This window comes from Bubalus kerabau, chromosome 6 (assembly GCF_029407905.1).
Source record: "Bubalus kerabau isolate K-KA32 ecotype Philippines breed swamp buffalo chromosome 6, PCC_UOA_SB_1v2, whole genome shotgun sequence".
NCBI lineage: Eukaryota > Metazoa > Chordata > Mammalia > Artiodactyla > Bovidae > Bubalus > Bubalus kerabau.
In genome coordinates, this window is record NC_073629.1 from 11,227,535 (window position 1) to 11,245,954 (window position 18,420).

At 42.4% G+C, this 18,420-nt stretch overlaps 1 protein-coding gene across 1 annotated transcript in view; it reads left to right on the forward strand.

Annotated features, from left to right (window-relative positions):
* The window catches only part of LOC129654576 (gamma-interferon-inducible protein 16-like), a 202,387-nt gene that overhangs the window by 22,288 nt on the left and 161,679 nt on the right, over positions 1-18,420 (forward strand). The window contains exon 3 of the mRNA XM_055583883.1: positions 5,668-6,018. The gene's annotated coding sequence lies outside the window, so the exon portion shown is untranslated. The remainder of the gene's footprint in view (positions 1-5,667; positions 6,019-18,420) is intronic.

The following is an 18,420-nucleotide window of genomic DNA, read 5'->3' on the forward strand; positions in this document are numbered from 1 at the left end:
GATCCCCTGGAGGAGGGCATGGCAGTATTCTTGCCTGAGAATCCCCATGGACAGAGGAGCCTGGTGGGCTATAGTCTATGGGGTCGCAAAGAGTCGAACACAACTAAACAACTAACACATACCATTTTTTTGAGAATCTGTTGTACGCCAGACTTTGCACTGGGTCCTTTACTTGCACGGTATGTCATCTAGTACCTGAAATACCCTAATGTGGTTGAGATTATTAGCTGCATTACAGATATGAGGAAACAAAGGTTTAATGAGATTATGTACTTTGTAAACAGTGAATCCAAACCCACTGTTGGTGTTCATTTCTTTTTCTGCTAACAAATACTTTCTGATTGGGCTTTTCCTAAAATCCTAACTAATTTTGACTTGAATAACTTCTAAATTACTGAATGTCTTGAGAGTATATTATTAGTTAAGCTTAAAAAAAATAAATAGTGGTACAAAATAGAAACCAAACAAGCCAACAAAAAGCCCAAATTCTCCCTGCCCAGAAATCCCATTGCCACTTTAAAACATTAAAGTCATGTGTTTATAGAGTTAAAATACTCAAACTATGGAAAGGAGCAAACTAAAAGGAAAAGGCTTCTCTCCTCCCCAGACTTTCCATATTGAGCCACCCCTGGGGGCATTGTTCCCATTGGAGTTTTGCAGCACAGCAGTCCAACCTCCCACAATGAAGCACTTAAAGTCAAAATAAACACCTACCAGTGAAATCACCATATATATGCATGTGACTTAGGCATGAAGCTCTCTAGACAATTTGAATTTATCATGAACAATAATTGCTAAAGGCTAATGATCTGTCACTTCCTGGAAATATATTGATTGGCCCAAAAGTTTGTTGGGGTTTTCCACGAAATGTTACAAAAAACCCAAATGAACTTTGGGGCCAACGCTATAGTAAGTATGGAGAAGGAAATGGCACCCCACTCCAGTATGCTTGCCTGGAGAATCCTATGGACGGAGGAGCCTGGTGGGCTGCTGTCCATGGGGTCACACAGAGTCGGACATGACTGGAGCGACTTAGACTTAGCAATGATCTGCCAGGTTCCATGCTAAACTCTTTGTTGTCCTTTTTAACATTCACAAGTTCCCCCATGCGGTATGCCTTTACCCCTATTTTACAGATGAGGACAGCAAGGCCCAGAGAAGCCAAAATCACAAAGATGTTGAATGAGAGACACAGGTTTCCAAGACAGATTGGTCTTACTACACAGCATCAATTTTTAACTACTAGACTTAGACAAGGAGGCTTGTTAGAGAGGAGGTCATATGAGCTTTGTTCTAAAGGAGAGAAGGGGAGTTGCTTGATATTAGAAAGAAGGATGACCTATAAGACTACAGATGGACCCAGATCGATATAGGAGGCGACTATACAAGGGGAAAAGGAGCAAGATAGCTAGCAAATGGGGGGAAGTGAGCTAAAGGGGAGAGCATAATAGGGGAATAGAACAAATATGAATGGAGACCTGGGAACTTTTATGTGATAAATTCAGGCAAAAATAAAATCAGGTAATGAGTATGTGTGCTGCTCTTGCTTCTGCGATAGGCCGACTGATGTATATGGGAAAGCACCCATAATCATCCACAAACGAAAATACACATTTGGTTACATGGATATCTGTGGCCTCTCCAACGAAAAATCTCTGCACCCCTCCCCTTACATCCTGGGTCCCAGCAATATCAAAGGGCTTGTAATTTCCCGAGCTCTCTGCATTGTTTCATGCCTCAGTGTCCTTACGTATACCATTTTCTATACCTGGATTGCCCATCTCATTAAGCCTGGTGAAACTTGTGCTTGTGTTTATTCATCCAAACTTTGATTAGGTGTCGTTGACTCTGTGAAGCCTCCTGTACAGAGTTAATCACTCCTCGCTAGGTGCTACCATCGTATTGAATATATCCTTCGGCTGTTACACCTTTTTCCCTGTGTTGTGATAGTTTGTCTACATGTTTTCTCTTTTGTGAGCTCACGGAGGGCAAGAATGATATTTCATGAATCTTATTATTCCCAGTGCTTAGCTTAGAAAGAGAAAAATAGCTGATTCTCAGTTAATTCTACTGAATTAAGCTGCAGTGATATATTTACAAACACACAGGCTTGATCAATTTTTTTTTTCAGAAACACAAACATGTATATAATCTGACTTCGTTGGTATACTCCCTGAGTTTGTATGTGTTCATATAGATGCAGTGTGTGCCAAATTAGGTGAATGACTCTAATACACATATTTTCATCCACTTATTTAAGATAACATTTTTTAATTCTTGGAATTGACTTAGAGCCTGCCATTTCCTTTTGCATATCTTCAGTTGTGGAAAATTTCCATCCTTGGAGGTTAGCTTTTAATTTTGAAAATAGCCAAAGGCCTTTGGGGATCCAAGTCTTATGGATAAGTGACAGTTCATGTTGGGTAATACAAAGAAAGATGAGAGTTGCCTATTAAGTAATAGTAAGGGCTTAGAGGTTGACTAATATGTTGGTTCTGAAGGCCCAGAGTCCTAGAAAATTTCTGAGCAGTGGCATTCTGATCTATTTGTTAGTACAAACAAAATCAAATCAGGGTTTTGCCATTTTATAGTCACACTTAAGTATAAGAAGACAAAAAAATCATTTGTCCAGAATGGAACTCTTTTATCATTCATTCATGTATTTATAGTTTATCGAGTTTTTATGTGCGGTGCACGGTGCTAGTTGAAAGTGGCTGTTTTGACCCAGCTGTTCTGTTGCGGTCTATAAAAAAAAAAATCTATAAACCCAGGTTTCATTTTTATAATTACAAAACAAAATGATCAGTGGATGCTCTTACCCCATCTCCAATTCCCACCCTGGTTTTGAGCCTCATCTTGTCTAAGAGGAATAATGCAAGGGTCAGGGATAGGATAATGCTTATGGATGCGACTGAACTGACACTAATGGCTTACTTATTAGAATCATTAGTAAGAGTGAAGATTTTAAAAATGCCATGTCTAGAGCTGGCCTCTAGAGAATTCAAAGGTAAGTAAGTCATGTAACCTACCTTCAAGGAACTGATAGTCCAGTAGGAAAGACAGGCGAATGCAGAATCACTATTCCATGTGATAAATGCCACAGTGCAGTGATATATAAGGCACCTTAGAATTGGGGAAGAGGCAGGGCCTAAATTTATAGAAAACGTTAATAAATGACTAGGGAGTTGGCCAACTGTAAAAGGGATGAAAGGTATTACAAAAGGGAACAGCATATCCAAAAGCAAGAAACAGAATCTGCTGTGGCTAGATTGTGAAGGGAGTTTTTGCTGGAGATTGCTCTTTATCCCGATGACAAAGAGTCACTGAAGGGTTTTAGCAGGGAAATGTTAGGGCCAGATTTGCATTGTAGGGTGGTAACTCCTGCCGTAGTGAATGGGTGGACTGCAGGCTACACGGCATTTGACTCAGAAGTCTGACCATTCTGGGGACCACCAATCCAGCTCCATGACATTGAGTAGGACCCACTGAGGGTGGTCTTGTCCGATTCTATAGGTAGTTTGGAGATAACCCCAGGCTACTGTAGTTGGACCCAGACGTCAGTATATAGACAATGCGTAGACAATGCTGTGGAGCATACAGACCCAAGCAGTGGCGCCAAGCAACATTAAGTTGTATGCAGAAGGGGCTAGGTACCCTGACCAGTTGTCCCAGCTTGCCAGAGGCATTTTCTAGGACTTTTCAGTGCTAAAATTGAAAAATCCAGACAAACTGGGATGAGGTTGGTCTCCACACAGTTCCTGGCAGAAACAGCCTCCATTTAAGGGCAACCATTACTCAGACCATCTCCCCAGCAAGCAGCTGGGGTCATCTCCAGGCCAGGCTGGAGAGGAAGGAAAGTTGAGCATGCTCTTTCCCATTTTAGGGGAAGAAAGGGGTGGGAAGGGATGGGGTAGTCATGAGTCTGAATAGCTAGGCTAGTTGAGCAGGAGGGAAGAGGAAAGGCTAAGTAGGAGGCAGTGGGTGGAGACTAGGTTTTGGTACCAGATCTCACCTCCGTTCTCTGAGATCCGGGCTCTCTGCTGGTGGTAAGAGAGCTCTCTGCAGGCTCAAAACAGGATTGCAGAGAACGAATTGGATGTATATATTTAGCTTTTCATTCATTCATGAAGTTCATATACAGTTGACCCTTGAAAAACACAAATTTAAACTGCCCTGGTCCACTTACATGTGGAGTTTTCCCAACAAACATACAATTAGCCCTCTGTATAGGGGGATGCGGAACCTGACCATGTGGAGGGCCAGCTGTGAGGCATGTAAGCATCTGCAGGTTTGGTATCCTGGGGCGGGGGTGGGGGCCTTGAACCAGTCCCTGTGGATACTGAAGGGTGACTGGTCACACCGTCCTTCGATATCCATGGAGCGCTTCCTGTGTGCCTGGCACTTTGCATGTGCTTACATCACTCAGTCTTCATGTATAGCCCTGTATCTTGTAGGTATTAGCATTTCCATTTTACACATGAAGAATGAGGCTCAGGAAATTTGGTAACTTCCTACAAGTTACACAGTAACTGATGGAGTTCTTGGTCATGCAGAGAAACCTATACATCCACCTGTTCCTGATCATAAGACTTATGTGGAAAGTGAAGTGAGAATCACACAGTCTTGTCCGACTCTTTGTGACCCCATGGACTATACGGTCCATGGAATTCTCCAGGCCAAAATACTAAAGTGGGTAGCCTTTCCCTTCTCCAGGGGATCTTCCCAACCCAGGGATCGAACCCAGGTCTCCCACATTGCAGGTGGATTCTTTACCAGCTGAGCTGGTACTCCCAAGAATGCTGGAGTGAGTAGTCTATGTCTTCTCCAGCAGATCTTCCCAACCCAGGAATCGAACTGGGATCTCCTGCATTGCAGGTGGATTCTTTACCAACTGAGCTACCAGAGAAGTCTTGATATCAAGGAAGCCCTGAGGTGGGGGGCACTTGTTAAAAATAATACAGGTATCCTGGAGTTTCTCATTCCATAGGGTAATAATAAAAATTCCTGACCTCACTGCTACTAAGTGCTCCCAGAGGACGCCTCAGTCCTGACATTCCTGAGAAACAGCACACCACAGCTTGTGGATCCTTACAAGGAACTCACTAATTCCTGAGAGAACTGTATCTGTAAATAGTCTATTGTGTTAAGTTTTAAAACCAAAACATATCACTGAATCTTTCAACAGATAATTTCCTCGACTCTTCCTCTCGGTGATGGCTGACCTTGTTTGTAAAACAAGAGCCTTGCCTATATCTCTGACCTTGTCTTACCTTTTGGCCACATTGTCACTCCCAGCTTGTCCTTTTTGTACCTCTAACAACCAAGCTCATGCCCATCCTAATCCTTTGCACTGGCTGGTCCTCCTGATCTTAAACTTCCCTCTCTGCTCTATGCAAAGCTGCTCTTGCTTGCACATCTCAGTTTGAATGTCTCTTCCTCAGAGAAGCCTTCCCATTCCCTTGTAATCCATTAGCTCCTCTGCTCAGTCGTCAGTCGTGTCCGACTCTTTGCAACCCTTTGGACTGTAGCCCGCCAGGTTCCTCTGTCCATGGGATTTTCCAGGCAAGACTATTGAAGTGGATTCCTTCTCTGATCAGTTAGCATTTTCTGCTATTTTTAAAAATAATTTATCATTGGTTTATTTGTTGTCTGTATTCCTTCTCCCAGTAGATACAAGCTTCACGAAGAAAGAAGCCCTGTCAATTTATCTGCCAAGTTGTGTTGGCAGAAACTGAAAGGACGGTGCGCATTAGGTTGCTGCCATGGAATTGGTGCTTATTAAATGTTGTTTGAACGAATTCATGGAATAGGACTCTCTCCTTCATCACATCTGGAAGAATGTCCACATTCTTTCATTTGACACATTGATTTTACAACCAAGAACCTCCTACTATCATAAGGCTTTTCCCTCTGGTTCATGAAAGAAGACCTCTCTTTCTCTTTCCTAGCCTTTAGGACACATCTCTCTAGAGGCTGCAACACTGTTATTAAATTGCTCCTTAACCTCCTATATGTCAGGTAAAGTATCTTAATTCTTAACCTTCTGCCAATTCCTTTATCATTTCAGAACCTCTTCCCTGATTCTTTCCTCTTAGATAGTTGAGTTCAGAACAGGTTCCGGGAGGTAAGAGAGGCCACAACTGATGGTTATGAGTTGAACATGAGACACTGTTCCAGGCTTTCTTGTATATTGTTCTGCTCTCCTTGATTTTTAAGCTGTCTTCCTTGTCTGACTCATGATCACTTGTGATCCATGTTGGTCCTAAGACGATTCTATGCCCTGAAATTCTGGAGCTTGCTACCCGTTCAGTAGCATTCCCTTGCCAGGTGACACTTGATGAGATTTGCCAGCAGAGAGTCCAGTCTGAAGGCTTCTTTGTGGAGTAGTTCCCCACTACCTCTCACCACCTGAAACCCTGGTTAGTGTGGTGTGCACGAAGGAGGCCAGGAGTGGCTGTGTGTCCTCTTCTAAGGAAGTTAAACAGGCTCTGGGTCCAGCGGCAAGGAGCCATTCTTGACTTCTTATAGAGTGCTGCTGCTGCTGCTGTCGCGTCAGTCGTGTCCAACTCTGTGCAACCCCAGAGACAGCAGCCCACCAGGCTCTGCCATCCCTGGGATTCTCCAGGCAAGAACACTGGAGTGGGTTGCCATGTCTTTCTCCAATGCATGAAAGTGAAAAGTGAAAGTGAAGTTGCTCAGTCGTGTCCCACTCTTCATGACCCCATGGACTGCAGCCTACCAGGCTCCTCCATCCATGGGATTCTCCAGGCAAGAGTACTGGAGTGGGGTGCCATTGCCTTCTCCATCTTATAGCATAGTGCAGGACAAAGCATGGCTTTTGAAGTTGGACTTTCCTGGGCTTGAATATCAACTGTGCCACTTCCTTTATTTGAGATCAATCTTTTCACTTGTTAAGTGTTCCACTTTGTTATTTTCCATCTTGTCGTGAAGATTAAATGAAGACATTTATGCAAAACTCCTAGCTAAGAATTCAACCCATGTTAGTTACCTCTCTCTGTGCCCCTTCACCTTAGAGCAGATGTGTGTGGAATATTTCTCTCTTCTACCTGTTGTGCAATACAATCTTGCTCTGTGCCCACTGTCTGAATAGACAGTGCTTTTTGGGTCTAGGTTGTTGATCAGTCGCTAAGTTGTATTCAAAATCTTTTTGACCCCATGGACTGCAGCACACCAGGCTTCCATGTCCTTCATCATCTCCAGGAATTTGCTCAAACTCATGTCCATTGATTGACTCGGTAATGCCCTCTGACCATCTTATCCTCTGTCATCCCCTTCTCTTCCTGCCTTCAATATTTCCCAGCATCAGGGTCTTTTCCAGTGATTCAGCTCTTCACTGGCCAAAGTATTGGAGTTTCAGCATCAGTCATTCCAATTCAGGGTTGATTTCCTTTAGGATTGACTGGTTTGATCTTGCACTCGAAAGAACTCTCAAGAGTCTTCTCCAGCACCACAATTCTTTGGAATTCAGTCTTCTTTGTGGTCCAACCCTCACATAAGTACGTGACTACTGGAAAAACCATAACTTTGGCCATACAGTTCGTTTGGTTCCAATAACCTGTTCACGCTTACCCAGAGCGTTTCTGTTTAGCTTGCTCTCTGCTGCCCTCGTGTGGTCACTCTGACCCCTCGCCATTCCTGGTCCTCTGCTCCCTCTCTGTGGCTGCTTTGTTGTAATGCAGGCTCTTGCCAGATTCTTGGCTGAACTGGCTCCCAGCTCCTCTGAAGCATTTTTCAGTTTAACTTCAGTCTTTTCTTTTCAGGTACTACTATCTTAGTTCTTCTAACCTCTTCTGATGCTTTTTAATATTCATCTCCTCTTGTCAGAGATTCTGTGAGAAATGTATCCTGAATGTTACAAGTTTGGGTGCCAGTAAGACCTCTTTAAGGGCTTCTCAGGTGGTGCTAGTGGTAAAGAACCCACTTGCAAATGCAGGAGACATAAGAGATGCAGGTTCGATTCATGGGTCAGGAAGGTTCCCCTGGAAGATCAGGGGAACTATATGGATTGATCTGTATGAACTGTATGGACTGTGGCATGCCAGGCTCCTCTATCCATGGGATTCTCTGTGGGCATGGGAACATGTCTCCATGGATGTGTTCAGTCGCTAAGTCGTGTCCAACTCTTTTTGACCCCATGGAGTGCAGCACACCAGGCTTCCTTGTCCTTCACCATCCCAAGGAATTTGCTCAAACTCATGTCCATTGAGTCGGTGATGCCATCTGACCATTTCATTTTCTGTTCTCTGAACGAGTGAACATGTCCATGGAGAATCCCATGGACAGAGGAGCCTGGCAGGCTACAGTCCGTAGGGTCACAAAGAGTTGGACATGACTGAAGCAACTTAGCATATATGGACACAAGACCTCTTCAAGTTCTGGATCCTGTTATCTGTTGTCCTGTTGGACACCAAGTTCTCTGGCCTAGGAATGCTGAAGGAGCAGTATGTTGTCATAGGTTACTTAGTCATAGAAATCCCCTCCTTTTGCCCTCAACATCAGAGCTTTTTAATAAGAGAGAATACACCTATGCTTGCTTTGCTGAAGGGTGATGGTGGACCGCAGATAGACCCACAAAGCCAGTGCTTCAGAGGGAAGGTGTGTGGACAAAGGATATATCTGCTTTCTCTCTCTTCTAATTGCAAAGCATGCCTAGCAAAGGTAATGAAGGATTACTTTGTTTGAGAAACTTTGTGGATAAGAGTAAAGGGAAATAAATTCAGTGAGGTGACTTTAAGCCAAATTTGAGAGGATAGGATGTGAAAATCAGACACTGAAGAGTTTTATCTTTATCCCAATGTCAGTGGCAAAATTTTTGAAGCAGAATGTTATGTGAATGAATTAATTGCTATTAATCCTCAGATTCAGTGCAGCAAAGATGTTAACTCTTTTCCCCTCTGAATCTGCAAATTCAGTGCAATCCCATGCTAACTTCCAATGTTTTGTTTTATGGAACTTGATCAGTCGGTTCTAACAATCCATTGGAAAATAAAGTCAAGAATAGCCACAGTGTTTAAAAAACACGTGGAGAGGTGATAGTGAGTTTTTCCATTGTCCCTAAGTTACTTTAAACTTGCAGCAGTAACTTCTCAGAACCTATCTGTTTTACACATGGTAGTGGATGTAAGTCAGCGCTACTTTCTCCTTTCATCCTGCTTGCTCCACTGTGCCCACAAGTCTGTTCTCTATATCCGACCTAGAGGGGTGGGTGAGGGGAGGGGAGGGGGGCACAAGAGGGAAGTGGTACCTGTGTGATTATGGCCCATTCGTGGTGTTGTTTGGCAGAAACCAACAGAACATTGTAAAGCAATTCTCCCCCAATTAAAAATAAATTAAAAAAAAAAAGAACGTGAAAAAAAATGTATCAGTGAAAATGTTGAGGCATTGACATAGAAACATGTAGATAGTTTCAAGGAACAAGAGAGAGTGTAGCAGTCACAAACCCATGTGAGAATTTAGTGTATGAGGAATGATGCACTATGTCGTACACCATACTTATAATCAATGCCCCGGGATTCAACTACTTAATGGATGGCATTACAATAGTTTGATATCTGTTTGACAGTTGGGGTGGGCTCAAGCCCTTCCTTATTCCATATACAAAAATAAATTTCAGATGGACTGACGAGCTAAATTTTATAAATAAAACGAAACTAAAAGAAATTGTTAAAAACTATAGAAAGTATGTTTAATCTCAGCGTGGGAAAGACCTTCCTATGTGAGACCCCCAAACTCACAATCTCTAAAAGGAAGGGCTGGCTAGTTTACATGATTTTTATTTTCTCTTTTTCCCTCTTTGTTTACATGTTTATTTTATATTGGCTATAGTTGACTTACAATGTTGTGTTAGTATCAGGTGTACAGCTAAGTGATTCAGTTATACATATACATGTATCTCGGAGAAGGCAATGGCACCCCACTCCAATACTCTTGCCTGGAAAATCCCATGGATGGAGGAGCCTGGTAGGCTGCAGTCCATGGGGTCGCTAAGAGTCGGACACGACTGAGCGACTTCACTTTCACTTTTCACTTTCATGCATTGGAGAAGGACATGGCAACCCACTCCAGTGTTCTTGCCTGGAGAATCCCGGGGACGGGGGAGCCTGGTGGGCTGCTGTCTATAGGATCGCACAGAGTCGGACACGACTGAAGCGACTTAGCAGCAGTAGCAGCAGCAGCATACATATATCTATTATTTTTCAAGGTCTTTCCCCATTTCTCAGTATTACAGAGTATTGAGCAGAGTTCCCTGTGCTATACAGAAGGTTACTGTATGATTTTTTTGTAGATGCCATTAAGGCAAAATTTAAAAGTATGTTACAGATTATGATAATTTAATTATAACATAGCCAAGTTTTAAATTGCTAATATGCAGAATATTCAATAAATAATGTAAAAGACAATTCAATAGAAAATTACACAAAGGGTATGAGTAGGAATTTTTAGAAAAGGTATGGTTGTCCAATAAACATCTGAAAAGATCTGCTCCATTTAAATTTTGAGAAATACAAGATAAAGCAACAAAGAAATCCAAGATTTTTAAAAATTAAAATGACAGATAATATCCAGTGTTGGCAAGTGTTGGCAAGCATTTGGGAAAACAGGCACCTTTATTTATTGTTAGTAAGAATGTAAATTGGTGCAGTCTTTTTTGCAGATACGTTGGCAGGATGTGTCAAAATTAAAAATGGAAATACCAGTAGTGCTATTTCCACCAACCTGTGCTATAGATCTAGTCACACGAGTGCCATGATTTATGTACAAGAATCACATCATTGTTTACAGTAGTGAAAAATGGAAAATAATCTGAATATCCATCAACAGTGAATTGGTCAAATAAATTATGCTATAGTCATACGTTGTAATAACATTTAATACTTAAAAAGAAGGAGGTGAATTTATATGTACCAACAAAGAAAGATAACCAAGATGCACTGTTAAGAGGAAATGCAAAGATAATACACATATTGTTATCCCTATTGTGTAAAGTAAGAGAAAAAACTAAAAAGACATGTTTGCGTATGTTATATTTCACATATAACATGTGAAAATGTGTGTTGATGTAGATGAATAGGTACTTACTGGCTGTGTGTCCTTGGGCAGGTTGCTTAACCTCTCAATATCCTATTCTCCTTGAATGGAAAATACAGATAAGAGTAGTACATATCCCCTAGGGTTGTGTGATGTGAGGCTTAAATAAATTAATCTACTTAAAGTGCTTTGAATGGTGCCTGGCACATAGTACTCACTTGATGAGTGCCCCTACTATTCAAACACATATTAAACTTGGAGAATTATTATTTGGGAGGATGGGAGTGAGATTTCAGATTCTGAATTATTTTTAGAGCTTATTCTAAAGAAGGTCATTCAAAGCTGATTTAGAAATCCAGAAACAAAATCAGACAGTCCTGAGTTGGGCGATGGTGTTGGAAATGGAAAGGAGACTCTGAGTTTGGTGTTGGTGATGGGAGGGCCGAGAGTCAGAAGGCAGGGGCCACTCAGAGTTTGGGGTTTTGACTGATGGACTTAGAAAATGCTGCAGCGTGGAACAAGTAGTGGAGATAGGAGACTGTTTCTGTGGGGTGAAGTATTTTGGAAGGGAGGAAGATTAGTTTTGTTTTAAATTATGTTCTTTAAGCTTCTGGGAACCCATCTATTAGGAAGTAATCAGTAGACTGGATGTAAACACTGGCACTCTGGAGAAAGATGAATGCTCCAACTACCCTTTGAGGTAGAACAGCAGGAAACGTCTCCAGTTCTTAGGTCTCATTTTAAGGATTTCCTTCTAATATTTCCATTATAAAAATAAATGATTGTGATACCATGGAACAATCTCTGGGTAAGGGAGGCAGAGAACCTGTTCTAGTCAGTTTGTTTGTCTATTCAGTTTTTCCCCCCCAACAAATATAAATTGAGCAACTTTCATGTGCCAGACACTGCTCAGACTGATGAGGTAGAAGGAACTGAGTTGCTCACCATCTGATTTAGGAGACAGACATGAACAAAATTGATTGCAATACAGTGTCCTCGGCGCTGCAATAGCCACCTGCACAGGGATCCAGTCTGCTTAGCATTGTGGGGGAAGTCAGGGAAATGTGATAGAAAAGGAGATGGCTGAGCTGAATCTTCCAGGAGGGAAACAATCCTCCAGGAAGATGTGAGGGTAGGGAGAAGGGAAGGGCCTTCCAGAGAGAGGAAGCATTGCATCTCAAAGCATGTTAGCATGGGACTAGAACAGCTTTTGTGTTGTTGGTGGTAGCTTTTTTGGGTGTCTATTATAGAGAACTATAAGTACTTTGGCATGGCATGGAATGGGGTTAGGGGTAGAGAATATTAGTAAGTGAATTGAAAAAAGTGGCAGGGATCAGATCGTAGGTGGTGGGAAAAATATCAGTAACCTCAGATATGCAGATGACACCACCCTTATGGCAGAAAGTGAAGAAGAACTCAAGAGCCTCTTGATGAAAGTGATAGAGGAGAGTGAAAAAGTTGGCTTAAAACTCAGCGTTCAGAAAACTAAGATCATGGCATCCAGTCCCAATCACTTCATGGAAAATAGATTAGGAAACAATGGAAACAGTGACAGATTTTATTTTTGGGGGCTCCAAAATCACTGCAGATGGTGACTGCAGCCATGAAATTAAAAGACGCTTGCTCCTTGGAAGAAAAGCTATGACCAACTAGACAGCATATTAAAAAGCAGAGACATTATTACTTTGCCAAAAAAGGTCCATCTAGTCAAGGCTATGGTTTTTCCAGTGGTGATGTATGGATGTGAGAGTTGGACTATAAAGAAAGCTGAGCACCAAAGAACTGATGTTTTTGAACTGTGGTGTTGGAAAAGACTCTTGAGAGTCCCGTGGACTGCAAGGAGATCCAACCAGTCCATCCTAAAGGAGATCAGTCCTGACTGTTCATTGGAAGGACTGACGCAAAAGCTGAAACTCCAATAGTTTGGCCACCTGATGTGAAGGACTGACTCATTGGGAAGATCCTGCTGCTGGGAAAGATTGAGGGCAGGAGGAGAAGGGGACGACAGAGGATGAGATGGTTGGATGGCATCACCGACTTGATGGACATGAGTTTGAGCAAGCACCGGGAGTTGGTGAGGGACAGGGAAGCCTGGCATGCTGAGTCCATAGGGTCTCAAAGAGTTGGACACGACTGAGTGACTAAACTGAACTCAACTGAACTAGGCCACAGGGGAACACTGAGGGGTTTCACCTTCCAGAAAAATCACAATTGCTCTTGTTGGTGGCATGGCAGATGGGTGGAAGGGGAAAAGGGATGGGTACAGGTAGACAAGTGAGGGGTTACTAAATTTACTGAATTTTCAAATCACCATGGTTTAAAAAGAGGAAAACAAAGGAACTAAAAGCAGTGAGAATGGAGAGTGAGGGACAGATGTGAGAGCTAGTGAAGAGGCAGAATTGGTAGAACTCAGTAGCTGATTAAATTTGGAAGATAAAGGTGAGGAAAAGAGCTTTGACAGGCTCCATGTTTCCAGCTTAAGTGACTGGATGGTCTGTTCCTTCTCCCCAGGATATATCAAATCAGTCTTCTTTCCAATTTCTGTTGTGTAATCAGTTCTATTTCTGGGGTCCAGATCTCATCATAACTTACCTTGATGACTGCCAAAGCCTCCTCGCTGTGACCTCTTGAAGTTATCTACCATGCAACATCCAGAGTGATCTATCAAAAATGCAAATCAAATCATAGTTTCTCCCTTACTTAAAACCTTTCACTGCCTCTGCATCTGCTGCAGGATGAAAATTGAAGCCCTTTAACATGACATATAACGGTCTCTAAGATGTGGTCTTTCCAGCCATATTCTTTGTCATTCCCTGCCTGAGCCTTTGGACTTGAGCAACCCCTCGTATCTTGCAGTATCACACACAGAGCTATATATTTGCTTGTTGTCACCCCTCCAAAGTCTTTAGTGTGCCTTCCTATCCGTGTTTCCCCAGCACACACACAACCATACATTCTCCCTGCCCCAACCTCCTTTGCTCTGATTAACAACAGTTCTTACTTTAGAACTCAGGTTAGGTCTGCAGCTCTGGGAAACTCAGGCCTCGCAGCCTGGATTAGTTTGCCCATATTTTTGGATATTATAGCACACTGGACCTACCTCACAGTCATTCAGCTTGTTTTGTTTTATGATTCTGTTTATTTTCTATTTCTCACCATAATCCAGAGCAGATACAGTATCTTCATGATCTCTTGTCTCAAATGCCTAGCACATTTCCTGGTATATGATATGTATTTATGGGCCTGTGGAATAAATAAATTAATAAATGAGTCGGCACCACCATTAGCTAGATAGGTGGAACAGGAAGAGCAGAAGATTGATGGGGAACTATAAGCTCAGATTTGTACATTTTACAATTGAGATTCCTGCGAGTCACATAGGGATGGCTATTTCAGGGCAGCCAAATATATCAACCTGGCTTTCAAGTGAGATGTCTGGCTTTCAGATACGGGTATGGGCATTTTTAGCTCATAGTTGGTAGTATATGGTGTGGGGGTGTTTAAGATCATTCATGGTGAAAATATGAGGAGAGAGAAAGGCATACTTTAGGGCAGTATTTTTGACCACAACCCACAGAAAAAAAATTAGTTTTTATTATGCCCCAGAACACATACACTCACACAAATCCATGTACATGTAACTAAAACAAAAAATTTTATGAAACAGTATAGAGTCCTTTTAGACAGTGATGCCCTCTGATATATTTTTTTGTGTCATCCTGTCTTATCCTAGCCTATCATTTCTTTTCTATTTAATACTATGCAAATGCTGCTAAACATTCTGACTGGCCGTCTGATAAACCGTCCTCTGTAGAACACTGATATCTAAGAAGGAAGAGGAGGGCCTCCTGAAGGAGGCTGAAAAAGAAAGTGCGGGGGTGGGGGGCACTGAGAAGTGGGTGGCAAATTAGAAGAGAGCAATATCTGTCACAGAAACCAGAGGAGCGAACATTTTTGAGAGAACAGAGGTGTGGTCAGTGGTGTGAAATGCTGCAGAAAGGTGAAGTGAGACTGTCGAATGTGGCGAGGGCATTTTTGCATTATCCCGATTGAAGTCAATTGAGGAATGGGTAGGGGGTAAGAGAAGAAAGCCTGAGCCTAAGCTCTTCTCTATAAAAATGGAGGCTGCCTGGCAGTAGTCTGCTGAGTATTTTCTCATCCTTTATCTCATTCACTCCTTAAAGGTATTATTCTTTGTGTGCCTTGTAGAAATCAGAAGAGTAATTCAAACCTCAGAGAGGTTCATTTAGGTGCCCTGTGGTGCCCATCATCACGTAGTAAGTTGGAGAGCTGAGATTCAAACCTTGGTCAACCCCGTCTTTAAAGTCTGTAGTTTTCCAATTGCACCGTAATGGTTAGTCTATTTTTGTAATTTTGGATAAGTAATTTAATTTCTACGGTCACGAGTTTATGAATCTATGTAATTACAGATGGAGAGGGCTGACAAAAATTATAGACTCCAGAAACATAGACAATAAAGAGCTAGCATGTACTCACTTAGCATTATCAATTTAATTTCAAACTATTTTAAAAAATTTATTAGTGTCATAAGAGCATGTGGTAAAAATTCAACTGATGCATAAGGTTAAAAATGAGGCAATTATTTTAAACTCATTTTCCATTTGGAGCCTTCAGTGGTCCTGGGAAGAGTTTATTCAATACTTTTGATTTTCTAATTTATCAGTTTAGTCTGAATACTTAACTGATTTTAGCATCTTGGTCTTCCTCTCCCTCCCCTTCACCATACCCAATGCATAACGACTGTGTTGAAGATTCAAGAGTGATTCATTGATACCATGCACCTGCTGCTGCTGCTAAGTCGCTTCAGTCGTGTCCGACTCTGTGCGACCCCAGAGACGGCAGCCCACCAGGCTCCCCCGTCCCTGGGATTCTCCAGGCAAGAACACTGGAGTGGGTTGCCATTTCCTTCTCCAATGCATGAAAGTGAAAAGTGAAAGTGAAGTCGCTCAGTCGTTCCCGACTCTTAGCGACCCCATGGACTGCAGCCTACCAGGCTCCTCCATCCATGGGATTTTCCAGGCAAGAGTACTGGAGTGGGGTGCCATCGTCTTCTCTGCAGTGATACCATAAAGGAATAAAAACGGCACTGAAGTTTAATACTGCTCTGTTATGTATGAAAGTTAAGAGTACATCCTAAAAGTTCTTATTACAAGGAAAAAAAAATTTTTTTTTAATTTTTTTATTTGGCTGTGCCAGGTGTTAATTTTGGCATGTGGGATCTAATTCCTCAACCAGGGATTGAACCTGTGCTCCCCTTGCATTGGGAGCACAAAGTCATAGCCACTGGACCACCAGAGAAGTCCTGGGAAAAAAAAGTGCTTTTAAAATTTTGCATTTATATGAGATGAATGAGTGCTATGTTTTATCTAAGGACTGATCTGTTAAAATGTGCTTTCACCTACCTGTTAGTTGATGTATTTCATTAAAAGATGTCTTGATGATTGATTTTTTAAAAAAAGGCACCAAAGCAGGAGTCAGAAAACCTGGAACTAAGTGTCAGCTTTATCAATGATGAACTGACTGATCTCAAGCAAGTTATTTTATTTATCTGGATGGCAGATAAAAGTTTCCTGTGTTTTTCTTAAGGTAACTGAAAGGGGAGTGAGTCACTAAATGGGGGCCTACATAGAGCTGCCTTACCCAATGCTGCTGTCTGTCTTCTAAACGCCATAGCTTCTTCCTCTGCCTCTATCTCTTCCTCTACCCTGGGGCCGTTTCCAGGCCCACCTGGCCCTCTTGTCCTTCCTTAGGCTGTCCCCCTCTGAACACAAATGTGGGAAAAATTCTCAGAATCTCACTTCCTGGGACAAATTATCCAGGCACCCCGTGCCTCTCAGTGGATGCCTCCTGTGGAGTGGTGGCAGAGGTCGGAACACAGCTCCCCAGCCCCACCACTTCTGAGCCAAGTGACTTTGGGCATGTCACTTGGTGTCTTTCATCAAGGTTTTTCTTTTGTAAAAGGAGCATAAGGATAATCACTTTTTCCATAATGTAGGGCTGTTCTGATGCTAAAATGAGATAAGAAGTTCAAAATCATTTTATCATCATTATGTCTATTGTTAATAATGACTCTTAGAATCATAGATAGCACGAGGAAGGACCTTGGAAATTCAGCTGCCGCTTTTTAAAGGAGGAGAAACTGAAACTAGAGGAGACCAACTGGTTTACTCAAGGTAAAATGCTTTCCTGTGACCCTGTTTCCAGTGTGGGGACTGGAAAGCTCAGGCTTTAGAAGTCCCAGTCTTCTGCAGGTAGTAATGGACTGTCGTGTAAGGATAGACTGTATAGTACAGATGTTGCTATGGCTTGTCATGGGCATCACCAACTCAATGAACATGAACTTCAGCAAACTCCAAGAGATAGTGAAGGACAGGGAAGCCTAGTGTGCTACAGTTCATGGGGTCACAAAGAGTTGGACACAACTTAGTGACTGAACAGGGTTTCCCTGGTGGCTCAGAGGTTAAAGCATCTGCCTGCAATATGGGAGACCTGGGTTCGATCCCTGGGTCAGGAAGATCCCCTGGAGAAGGAAATGGCAACCCACTCCAGTATTCTTGCTTGGAGAATCCCATGGATGGAGGAGCCTGGTGGGCTACAGTCCACGGGGTTGCAAAGAGTCGGACGCGACTGAGCGACTCCACTTCCACTTAGTGACCGAACAACAACAACTACAACAGCAATCGCTTGTCAAGCAGAAGGTCCTTACATAAGGACAAATTTAGTTCCTGGAGTTGAAACTTTCATGGATGTATTTTTTGGTTTAATTAAACTGATGTATTGTAAAAGATGAGTACCGTTCTTGTCTGGCCATTATGAGTTTGCTTTGCTGTGTTCACCTCAAGGTTTCTTCCTGGCTGAATGGAAAGTGGAGCTGAGGTAGGCAAAAGAGAAAGGAAGCCCAGTTTACTCCTAATATTAGGCAAAACCAATGTTCTTGAATCCCTTGGCCAATGACTACAGAGTAATTGGCGTTTTAAGAATACATCTTCTAATTCTTTGACCTCTAGCCTAGAGCATTTGACCTTTTAAGAATCAAGGGCCCCTTGTCACTATGAAAATTAAGAGGCCTAGTTGCCAGCCTGTCCTCTGATAACTAAATGCCATGGGGATTAGCAGGGCCCTATTTGGGGCCTCCTGGTTTTAAAGCCAGCGGTGCACAGAGCCGCGATCTAAGAACTAGAAGAGACACAGGTGTGTCGTGGAGACAGGAAGATTCCAGGATGTCTAGAGGCGAAAATGGAAAGGAAGGGAAGGACCAGCAGGTCATTCTGGACAACCCTCAGGAATCTTCATCTGTGTGGACTGGGTAGAGAGATTCAGAACAAGAACTATAAACTGAAGATTTAAGAA